General features: G+C 39.5%; 1 protein-coding gene across 1 annotated transcript in view; it reads left to right on the top strand.

Moving 5' to 3' along the window:
• The window catches only part of LOC137633496 (uncharacterized), a 97,874-nt gene that overhangs the window by 74,081 nt on the left and 11,293 nt on the right, over positions 1-12,500 (top strand). The gene's annotated exons all lie outside the window — the stretch shown is intronic.

Genomic DNA, 12,500 nt, shown 5'->3' on the forward strand with positions numbered 1-12,500 from the left:
TGATCACGCCTGTACAATAAAGGGTTAATCACCCGAACCAGATGAGATATAGATTAACTATCATTTAGATAGTTAGGCTGTAGCACTGAAGGAATACACATAGCGTCGGAAAGACAAATGTGAACCTGATAAGGAAATGATTAAATGCATTATCCCATTTTTCCTTGAAGCAAAAACCAACTGTTTACTCATGACAATAACAAGCTGGAAAAGTGCCCTAGGATGCATTGTGAGCTGTGCTGTTGCTGCGTGTTTGATAACACTTCCCACAGCCACCACAAAATGACGTATCTCCTCTAATTGCTTCAGATAATGCCCAAAGAAAACCCAAGTGGACTTCCAACCATTATATGCCTGCAGTCCCTCAAAGGACATATACTGGAAAAAGTTCAAGGAGGAAATCACTTCCTTTATGGTTGTGACCCAGTAGCATACTAGCCAGGTCACCTATTCATATACAGTAAGTAATTATTGCTTTAACTGTGTCAGAGACAAATCAAACCCCAGTGTTTCTTTTTGAAAGAAATTACCACCCTTAAACTGTACTGTTCTCAGTAAATAATATTTTTGAACACTACACTGAACACGGAAGGATCACCTGATAGGGGGACTATTTTCCATAGACCCCAACGTGTAGAGGGAAGTTCATTCTTCGCTAGAAAAGCGGGATGAGGGTATAAATTATCATTACCATTATCCACTAATTCTATGTGGTCCTTGTCTCTAGAAAGCACCACAATGTCAATAATTCGAACACCGGAAGCCATCATAATTAAAAAGATGACTCTCTGAGTGAGATCATGAATAGAAGCCGTTTGATTTTCTATGTTCGAAGAGAATTGCAAAACTTTGGCCAAAGACCAAGAGATACGTTTCGGTGGATTCTATGTCTGCAACCTTGCACAAGCCTTCGGAATTTTGTTGAAGAGATCCGAGTTAAAGTCAACATCAAATGCATAGCGTAAAGGTCAGGTGAGGGCCGAATTATATGACAAAATCGTAGAGGAAGCTAGACCTTAAACGTGCCAAGCAAGCAGGAAACCGAAACAATAATCCATAGGAATCGACCCTGGATTTTTTATTTGACTCTATTACGTTTCATACTGAGTCATGGTGTCAGACAACTCATAGTTTCTGAAAATTCCTACTTATCACGTTAGAGTTGGAACTTTTTTCCCAGGGCTACGGCGAAAAATCATGAGATGAAGGTTGTTCGTTCTCCATGATGAAGCGTAAACAATCTCCTGCTGTTCCTCTTGGGACAGAATCTGGTTGGTCATGGCACCAACTTTGGTTTCAAATCCGTGGCAATGGGAAACCAGTTGCTCTTTAGCCACAGAGGAGCCACCAGGGCTTCCGTTTCTTTGAAAGAACGAAGGTTGTCCATAACCTTAACGAGGAGGTTGAACAATGGAAACAGGTAAATCTTGGCTCAACGATTTCAACCTTGGGACATCGCGTCAATGCCCAATGTTCGGTGCTACCTAGCAGGGAAGTTTCTTGTTGAGACTCATTGCAAACAGATCTACTTGAAGGCCAGGGACTTGATTTCCCCGAAGGTGGGATGTTGACAAGTGCCAACCATTCTTCTGAGCCAACGTAAAGACGGCTATCATTCCATAATTTATATGAGGAGACCTCGACCCTTGTCTGTTCATGCAATGGACTATCACCCTGTTGTCAAGGTTCAGACAGATATGAATAATCTCCTTCAAGTATAATTGCTTGGGGGCTAAAAGACTGCCATGAACTCCAGAATATTGATGTGGAATAGTTGAAATATCTGAGACCAACTGCCTTGCACTTTCTTGAGTGGGTTATGACCCCCGCCCCACCCCACCCACTTACCAACGAGGCATCCGCACAAAATGTCACTACTGGAGAAGTAAAGCACAATGGCACCGTCTGTGAAGACTTTTGGCAGTGGACCACGGTCTAAATTGCTAGTGCAGTAGAACCGGAGTCTGCTTCTGATGGTTGCAAAGAGCTTTGGAGGCTCTCTCTTCCTAAATTCTGCTTGCATCTTTGAGTCGTACTTGGAGGACAGGGTTCGTTACCGAGGTGAATTGTAAAGATCTTAGAACCACCTCGTGGGGTCGCTTGGTGATCACCAGGTGACCCCACGATCAGGGACCTGACTGACATCTCTATTTCCTTTTTTTTGGAGGGAGGAATAGCTAGGGAGTGAGACTTTAAGATTCCAACCAATCTCCAACCACCGGAAGTGTTGAGCTGAAGACAGTCTTCATTTTTAGAAGTTGATCCAAAATCCGAGGGACTGGAGGCACCTTACAATTCGAGTGGCTGCTTCTGAGCACTCAGTGTTGAGGGAACTCACACTAGCCTGTCGTCAAGGCACGCCACTATTTGAAGGCCTTTCTCACAAAGTGGTTGTACAACAGCGTTGGTAAACGTTGTGAAAATTCTCAGAGCTGTGTTGAGCCAAAATGCATAGATCTGAATACGTAGCCCTTTCTCTCCAGGCTGGAACCAAGGTAGGGGGAGAAGCATCAACCTATCAGAAGATACCAAAATACATTGGTAAGGTCTATAGAGACAGTGAAGGCCAACAGGGGTGGTAAGGTCCATATTTGCGAAAAAATCAACATCCGGGCCCTGTCACACTTAACAAACAGATTTATACGGGACAAGACTAAAATAGTTCGAGGTATGCTCAAAACCTTCTTTAGCATGCAAAATAGACTACTTTGAAATCTCATGAATCTAATGCAATAAATAGCTCTTTTCTTCATCAGGTCTTATCTATATTTGTCCACATAAGGTGTTGTTTGCTGGAAGAATATCCTGAGCCTTGGTGGCCTTTGTTACCACTTCCAATCTAAGCCATTGGAAATAACGCTCTGTGTCCAAAGACTGAAAGACCCACAGTCCTTGAACAAGACCAGCTGTCCCCTTACCGGGAGACCTTCATTATTTGTGTTGAGGACGTGAACCTCTTCCTCCACTGCCGTTTCAATGTTCACAACAACAGGACGGCATCGGAAGATGACCCTTACTCATACACAAGGTTGAAGGCTGGTGACTGTGACACCACTTGTTAGGGCACAGCGTAGACAGTCTGAGGGATGGCGGCATGGGGAGGAGCAAACGACTTCCGATGATAGGTCAGTTACAAGACCTCTTGGGTTGTGGGCCTCTTCTAGGGGTAAACTTCCTCTTCAATGAGATCCCCCTCTTCAGGAAAAGGCTCTTGTGCTCTGCGTCTGCCTTATCTATAACATCATTCACACATTCTAAGGAAAGAGGTATTTTTCCCAGATGCTAGAGGTGATAGAAGTTTTAGGATCGTAAGGGGCTTGATATAAACATAAAAGTCCTTCATAAATGTGGCGAGATGAGTTTTCACTAGCAAGAGAAAGAATGAGGTATCTGCAAAATTCCCGATCATTTCATTCTTATGAAGCACTACAAGGACATCGACGCTGACAACCTTTCACACGCTCATGACTACCCCCTTGAAAAGGTGTTCGGGAATCATAGGCAGCTTCTCATGAAATCGCCGGCCGGCTGCATCCTTATCCAGTTTACCCTCAGCAAGAGTAAAATGGGCATTGGTCCAGTGGACGCCATCATGTGGTAAGACAATTGAGACTGGTTTGTACTCTTCCAAAGCTGAGAGAGGCTTACTCTCATGCATTTCTTTCTACACTCCCGCGTAGCTCATCGAGGCAAAGGGGAAGACCATATTGTCTGGAGCCACGAAGGTGGCCAACCTCTTACCGAGGGCAATAATCTGTGTATTGATACACCCTGCCCTCTTCATCTCTTTTACTGCCCGGTGTTGGACCCTTGTGTGTTCCAGGAGGATCGATTCTTTAGGGATGGTAACATCCATCAACAAAACCACCTCAGTTAGTCTCACGTAGCAAAAGGGGTAGGCATCAATGTGGAGGATGCCCTCGGAGAGTACAGCGTGCCCGATGTACCCACAAGGATTTTGCTGCATGCAATAAGGTAGATAGGAGGGCTAGACCTTATCCTTAGTCGACTCCTCTTGCTTCTTCAAGGTCTAGATCTCTTCACATGAGCCCTTAAACATCATCAGCTGGTAATACTGATTCCCCTCCATGAAGGATTTCATGTTAGCCATAAGTACCAGATCTAATGTAGTACCCGAGGGACTCAGGAACTAAGGGGCTCCATGAGCCCAGCAGAAGATCTTGGGGGAAAAAGGCAGAACAGCCCCCATCACGGAAGAAGTAATCGGCACCATAGACAGGGAGACCATTAACGTAGTGGGGGCTAAAGTGGTAGACACCACTGAATCCTTCATGATCACCAGACTTACCTCTTCCACCTCTGGCTATAAGAGTCCTCCATGGAAGGGAAGGGTTCTTCATCAAACTCTACCGTCTTCTCGAACCCACTTACCCAGCTGCGAAAGGACCATGGGAGAACATGCAGTTGTCATCTGAGGTACCCTTTGATACGCATCCGTAGTGAAGTAGGTCCTTACAAAGACTGCAATCCTGATGGTTCCACTACGAGACTGAACCCTTAATCCTCCTACATTTCGCATGCATCTCAGTCATAGGCACCACCTATAAGGAGAAAAGGGTTTAGATTAGTACTACTTCTTCTAAAAGTCACCAGAAGCTGAAAGAAATCGGTTATTAACATTACATGTTGAGAATTGGTGGAATAGGAGTCCTCAAATTGTATGTAAATGCAATTGATGAGGAAGGAGAGGATAAAATATGAAATGTCCATTCCCCTATTGAGAGACGTGAGACTGAAAAAAATAGCCTCCTTAAAGTCCGTTGCTATAAGCCCAAAGGGGGCGAGGGGAGTGCTTATGGAAAGAACGGTTGCCCCCATATCTCCCCAGAAAAATGGCTAATTAGATGGCAACGGTACGGGTAAACTCAACAATTTAAGCAATTGACGCATCGACTAATGAGTAAGAGTCTATAGAAACCCGATGGCTATAACCACAGGTTGATAACCTCAATGAGGGAAGACCCGGAATTGGGACCTAGCCTATATAGTTATCACCACGCTATACAATCCACACCCTCATAGGGAAATGGACAATTTGATAAAAACCAATAACTATATGTAGTAGTTATTTTCATGCAGGGCCTAAAAGACCTTCCGAAAAGGAGTCCCAAGCCCACCATGCATAAAGAAGCCTCAAAAGTTGAAGGAGTAAGGCTTTTATGTTGATCTGTAGTTGAAGTACCCTACAGTCAGTAGAGAACCCGTCTTAGCTTAGGTAAAATGGTCTCAGATAAAAAGCACAGAAAGGCATGTACCCTATAGGTACCAGCGTTGCCGGAAGTACCGGCAGTGCCAGGAGGTTAAGAGCATTGCCGCCAACGTCTTATGTGCCCTAAGGCACTGGTACAGACATCCACTCCCATAGACTAGTACTAACTGCTCCGCCAGTAACAGCAATGCTGTCAGGAGCAATAGTGCCCAAGGGCGGCGGAGATAACGGGCAAAGATTTCCACAGAAATCACCTTGACAAAGGTGCAGGCAGTGTCGCTAGTAGCGGCAATGTTAAAAGCAGCAACGTATTGTCAGTACAGGTAATAGAGAAGCGTATAATGTGTTGATAGTTGGCGTCAAAGCCGGTAGATAATGGCCCGGCCAAAGGCCTATACATTAGAAGCTCCAGCGTTTCCGGAAGTACCGGCAACGCTAGGAGTAACAGCATTGCTACTAGCGTCCTGTGTGTCCTAAAACGCTGGCACAGGCAACCACTGTCATAGACTAGTACTAACTCCGCCGCCAGTAACAGCAATACCGTCAGGGGCAAAGTTGGCTGGGGCGGCGGAGGTAAACGGCTAGAGTTCCAGCAGAAAACACCGTGCCATAGGTGAAGTCAGTGACGCCAGTGGCGGCACTGCAGTAAGTAGCGACGCATCGCCAGTACAGATACTATAGGATGGTGTGCCAATAGGTGGCGGCCAAGCTGTTTGGTACTGGCACTTCCGTCAGTCTGATAGCTTAGCCCTCCGGGAGAAGCATTCCGACGGCCATGGAGGGTCAGATCCAAGAAGGAACCAACCCTCACGATCTACAAAAGCCAATAAACAGCAGCATAATGATAAAATTCATGCAATATCCTTCCTGGAAAAGCTAGGATATAAAGAGAGGTACGGTATAGGGTAGCTCTACCCATACACCAAATGAGCATTCCTTGACACTCAGTAGAACAGAGGCGACGGCAAGGAAGTGATTCAACATCATAGCTAACCATATAATTACACCCATTTTGAGTGGTGATTTCAGGTATCAGAGAGGCAGAATTTGGCAGCGTATATTCATTTGAGGTAAGTGGTTAGGTAAACCATATAATATACCGTAAGAGGAACCAGAGGAAAAAAGGTCTAAGTGCCTCTTTTACAACCACTTACCTCAAATGAATATACGCTGCCGAATTCTGCCTCTCTGATACCTGAAATCACCACTCAAAATGGGTGTATCTATATGGTTAGCTATGATGTTGAATCACTATTTACAAACGTGCCCTTACAAGAAACTATTGAAATAATTTTAAACAAACTTTTTATTTTTTCAAACGACTTATATCACGGTTTTAATGACTGATTTTAAAAAATTACTTGAACTTGCAGTGATTGGCACTCATTTTATTTTTGATGGCAAGTTGTTTAAACAACTTGATGGTATGGCTATGGGTAGCCCTCTTGGGCCCACCTTCGCCAATATTTTTATATATCATCTTGAGGAGCAATTTTTAGACCAATGTCCTTTGCTATTTAGACCTATATTTTATAAACGCTACGTAGATGATACGTTAGCTACTTTTAAGCAAAAGGAACATGCTGCTAGGTTTTTAGATTTCATCAATAACGTTCATCCAAACATCAAGTTCACTATTGAGGAAGAAGAAAATAACAAATTACCATATCTTGACATTAACATCTCTAGAGGGCAGACACGTATAGAAACTAGCGTATTTAGAAAAAAGACGTTCACTGGTCTGGGCACCAATTTTTTAGCTTTTGGTTTTATAATTTTAAGTTAAATGCCGTAACAACCCTGATGTGACTGGACATCCTTCCATAATGAAATAATTTTTCTGAAGCAGTATTTCAAGGATAACTGTTTTCCAACTAAAATATTTTATAGATTACTTAACAAATTTCTGACCAAACATTACCAACCTAAACTTCAAGTTCCTACAGTACCAAAAATTATTTTCTATGCCTCCTTGCCTCATATTAATAACTGAAAATATGGGAAACAAATTAAAAAAAGTCATTTCAAACAATTTTCGGAGTCTGGATTTTAAACTTATTTTTAAGAATCCCCTGAAAGTGGAATCTATGTTTAGAATTAAAGATTCTCTCCCCGACCTAATGCGTTCTTCAGTGGTCAATATGTTTACTTGTCCGAGATGTAATCTCGGAAATTATGTGGGTTCCACAAAAAGATTGCTGAAAGTTCGTATAGATGCTCATAGGGGAGTGAGTCATAAAACTGGATGTGCGCTCAAAACCAAAGAATTCTCAACCATCAGAGAACATGCAAGTAAATGCAAGACCAACATTACATACAAAAACTTTGAAATCTTTGCTCAAGCGCCAAACAACTCCTCTCTACTAGTATTAGAGACGTTAATGATTAGAGAAAAGGCTCCTAAACTAAACAGCCAATTATCCTGTCCCCCTCCACATCGTTTAAGCAGGCAAATTTAGAATTTTCTTCCTGAATGCTGTCCTTCAGACAGTCACTCAGTTCTCTAGTCTGTTCATGACAGGTTGGTCTCCTTAGACAATTTTAATTTCTGTATATTTAATTTTGATATACTTTTTTCTTAGTTAATTTTATTTTATCTCCAGATTTTACCTGTAACTGTGTTTATAATTTCAATTTCAATTTTCTTACTGTGTTTATAATTTCAATTTTAATTTTCACTATCTTTTTTTGTATTTTATATATCTTTTGCTGAATTTTGCTTAAAATGTTTTATATGTCCATTTAAGCCTTGATAATGGGATGAGTCCCGAAACGTCGGCACCAATAAACTGAAAGATGTTGTCCAGAGTCTTCGACCTCCATTTTATTTTATATATATATATATATATATATATATATATATATATATATATATATATATATATATATATATATATATAAATGTATATATATATAAATATATATATATATATATATATATATATATATATATATATATATATATATATATATATATATATATATATATATAAATGTATATATATATAAATATATATATATATATATATATATATATATATATATATATATATATATATATATATATATATATATATATATATAAATATACACACACACACATATATATATATATATATATATATATATATATATATATATATATATGTGTGTTTTTTCAAAAAGGCCCATAAAAGAAACACTGGAAATATGAATAAATCACACTATATTTCGGTCAATAAACATCGACCCTCTTCAGGAAGTAAAGTTAAAGTGAGAATTACAGTGGAGAGTGACGGTTTATATATGAAAGCAAAAGGGTGTGTTCAATTGTTCTATAGTTGTTATAATTGCTGGAAGGATTAGCCAAATTTAATTACATCCAGGTGCGTGTTCTTATTGTTGAGCCGCTTGGAGGAAGTCTTGACCTCTGATGCATGTCTGGTGGTCGGTCTCCGTGGAATATCTTCTTAATGATAGGGTTGAGAAGAGTATTGTCCACTGTGTCAGCTTTCCATTGGCCCCCACATAGGTACATTGTGCTTGATTGATTTATGATGGCTGATTCCAGGATTTTCCTTCTGTACGGACAGGTACTCTTAAAAAGCAAAGACGACTCACTCCAGTTAATCTGGTGCCCTAAATCCCTAAGGTGAATGAAAATCCCCGAGTTTTCATACCCATATCTAACAGATCTTTTGTGTTCGGATAATCTTTGAGATAGCGAACGGCCAGTTTGCCCAACGTACACTTTTTCACAATCCCTACATGGTACTTTGTAAACGCCGGATTCTATCTCTCTTTTATTTTGATAAACATTAATAAGGGCGCTTCCTATGGTCTTTGGATATGAAAAAACAAAGGGGTTCTCAGTTTTGATATGATTTGTTATATTTTTAATACCTTCTATATATGGGAGTTTTATCTTATTTTTAAAATCTCTTTGGTTAGTAACATCATGATCTTTATAATATATCGTGTTGGCTTTGTTGATGGCCTTTTCTATGACATACGTCGGGTAGAATAGCTCGCCCAGCTATTTAGCATTGAAACTGGGCAGGTGGAGCCGATCAGGTCAAGGCCTTATAAGGTACCCATTCCTTTCCTGGGAGAGATAGAAAGGGAAATTAATAAATTAAGGGAACAAGGGATAATTGAGGAGGGCAAATCCCCATGGCTTCTCCAATTGTGGCTGTTAGGTAAAAGGATGGCTCGGTAAGATTGTGTGTTGATTATAAGAAGTTGAATGCAGTCACTAAGGATAATGCATTTCCATTGCCCTCGATCGAAGAATTACTTGTGAAAGTACGGGATAGTAAATATTTTACAACTGTTTATTTAAAATCTGGAATCTATCAAATACCCATTCAGGAAGACAGTAAATGTAAAACGGCATTTATAGCTAACGATCAACTATTTCAGTTTAATTTTCTTCCTTTATGTATTAAAAATGCTACAAGTCATTTTTCTAGAGTAATGATGGCAGTTATGTGTCCCTTAATTAGCTATAATGTTCTTGTTTATTTAGACGATATCATAACTACAGGGAAAACGACCGAAGAACATGATAATAATATTTGTAAAGTCTTTGAAGCATTTTGACGTAATGTTATTAAAATAAATTTGTCAAAGTGCAAATTTATCTGTAAACAGGTCGAATTTTTAGGTCACAAAATAACTCTAGAAGGTATCCAACCCTACCCCAGTAAAGTATGGGCTATTAGAAATTTCCCCAAAACACATACCCCTAAGGAAGTAACTAGGTTCCTTGGGTTCGCTGGGTATTACTGTAAATTCATAAGAGGTTTTGGAGAGATAGCGAGACCCTTAGATGCTTTAAAGAAACAAAAAGTAATAAATTGTGAAATGGAAGAAGAAAGGGCCTTTAACCATTTGAAAGCTGCCTTAACTAAAGATGAATTACTCACATATACTAGATTTGATCGCCCGTTTTTAGTGACAACAGATGCGAGTAGCATAGCTATTGGTGGCGTAGTTTCCTAATGAAATGATAAAGGCAGAGAGCGACCCATTTGTTTTGCCTCCCGGGTATTAAAATGGGAAGAAAAGAATTATAGTACATTCGATCAAGAGGCTTTGGCTATTCTTTGGGTTCTTGAGAGGCATCGGTTCTTTTTATTAGGTCAGTCGATTGAGTTGCAAAGTGATCATCACCCCTTACGTGATTTGTATTATAGAATTTTTGGACCTATCGACAAGCAAGATGGATTGAGAGATTGTTAGGAGTTTCATATAAAGGGTTCTCATCACATAGAAGGTAAAGCTAAGAAAGTAGCTGAGGCACTCTGTAGAGGTGCAGTAATAGGATAAATAACTAGGGCACAAAAGTGGAACGAAGAACGTAACCAAAATATTGAAGACCCACATCAAAATAGAGAAAATAAAGAACAGGCCGTGAATTCTCCTGATGAGCAGTCAGAAGATGCGATGAGAGAGAGAGAGAGAGAGAGAGAGAGAGAGAGAGGGGGGGGGGGGGATATGAGCGGCGTAGGTGAATATATGTGGGTGACCAAAGATATGACCAGTGGTGTCCAGAATTAATGCCCTTATGGTGCAGGTTTGATTGACTTGGGAGCTTGGGGCATAAAAAAAGTACGAGAGGGACAGAAATAAGAGGAATGGATGGAAAGAGTGCGAGTAGTGATTAAAGGGGAATCAGAGAGTTATCTGTCCTTTCTGAATGTGCCTCGTGAGAGTTTTCTATAGAAAATTATGTCTTATATTGTGCTTATGAGAAGAGGGGAGGGGAATTTTTTGCACGGGTAGTTCTTCCTCCCTCATCAATAAATTGAGCCATCCACAGTGCACATGCGAGTCGGTATGCAGGGCATTTAGGGATTGATAGATCATGAAGGAGATCAATTGAATTCTCCTTATGGTTAGGAATGAAAAAATCTATAGAGAATTATAAAAAAGGTTGTCATGCTTTTAACTGTTTCAAAGAACATAAAAAACACTGTACGGAAGCCAGAAAGTGGCCTGTGCTTCCTATTAAATATTTTACAGTACATATGGATGTAGTAGGACATTTCCTACTGGGCAAACACAACATAAGTATATATATGTATTTGTGGATGCATTTACTCGGTACACTCATACTTACGCAGTGTTGGATATATTGGCAAATTTATTAACCCAGGCGCTGTGCTCTTTCATTTCTAGGTTAGGTTGCCCGAAAATTTTGATAAGTGGTAATGGTCTCGAGTTTATAAATAAGGTTGTGAAATCGGTCACGGACTTGATGAAAATGGAATACTTTTAAGTGACTGCATATAGGCGTTCAGCAAATGGCTTAATGGAATCGCAAAATAGCTGAGATATCTTTGACCATTGCATATAATGCTTCGCTCAGGGGCACGCCTTTCTTTTAGAGTATGGACACGATCCTGTGTTACCATATACGGTACTCATTAATTCGCAACAATTGCCAAATTATTCAACTGAGCAATACCTTGTATATATACACCACTGAAAGGTTTTTGAAAAGAGCTAATGAAAAGCACAGCTCAAAATATGATTGTCGGATCAAAACCGCACCGGTAAAAGTATTTGTGGGTGATCGTGTGTATTTGAAACTATTACATCCTAGGAAACACAAACTAGAGCCAGCGTATTTGGGTCTGTACTGATTAAAGATGGTTAAATCTAACACAGTTGTGATACAACGCATCATTAATGGCACAGTGTCTGAACATCATCAGGCACATATACATGGGGTGCCTGGGTGCCTGAAGAGGTGGTTTTCTAAAGTGTTCCTCCTTACCCCTACATCCGTGATATTCCTCGAGATGATGTGTAGAATTTATTTATTAATTCTTTAGCATTGGTATCTAGACTTCCTATTATTTCATATATATATATATATATATATATATATATATATATATATATATATATATATATATATATATATATATATATATATATATATATACATTAAACATTATTCTTAAAAAAATATTTAAAACTATTACTTACTATGATTCTTTAACAAGATACGAGCAAAAACTATTTCAAATAATCGTGATTGGGATAATAGTCTTTTCAAAAGTAAAAATATTCTATATAAATTACAAGACTTGGATAGAAATTTACATGAATAAAAACATCACTTGAAATATCAAGTCTGTAAAAAACTTAGATGAAGACGAAAAAGTTATTTGACTTTAAATATCAAATCTGAATAAACCTCAGACTAAGACAAAAGAAATACTTATGGAAACTATGAAATCACTGGTTGCACTTGAAATTAAAAATTGGTGCAAATATT

The sequence above is a fragment of the Palaemon carinicauda genome, chromosome 43, assembly GCF_036898095.1.
Source record: "Palaemon carinicauda isolate YSFRI2023 chromosome 43, ASM3689809v2, whole genome shotgun sequence".
In the NCBI taxonomy this organism is placed as follows: Eukaryota; Metazoa; Arthropoda; class Malacostraca; order Decapoda; family Palaemonidae; genus Palaemon; species Palaemon carinicauda.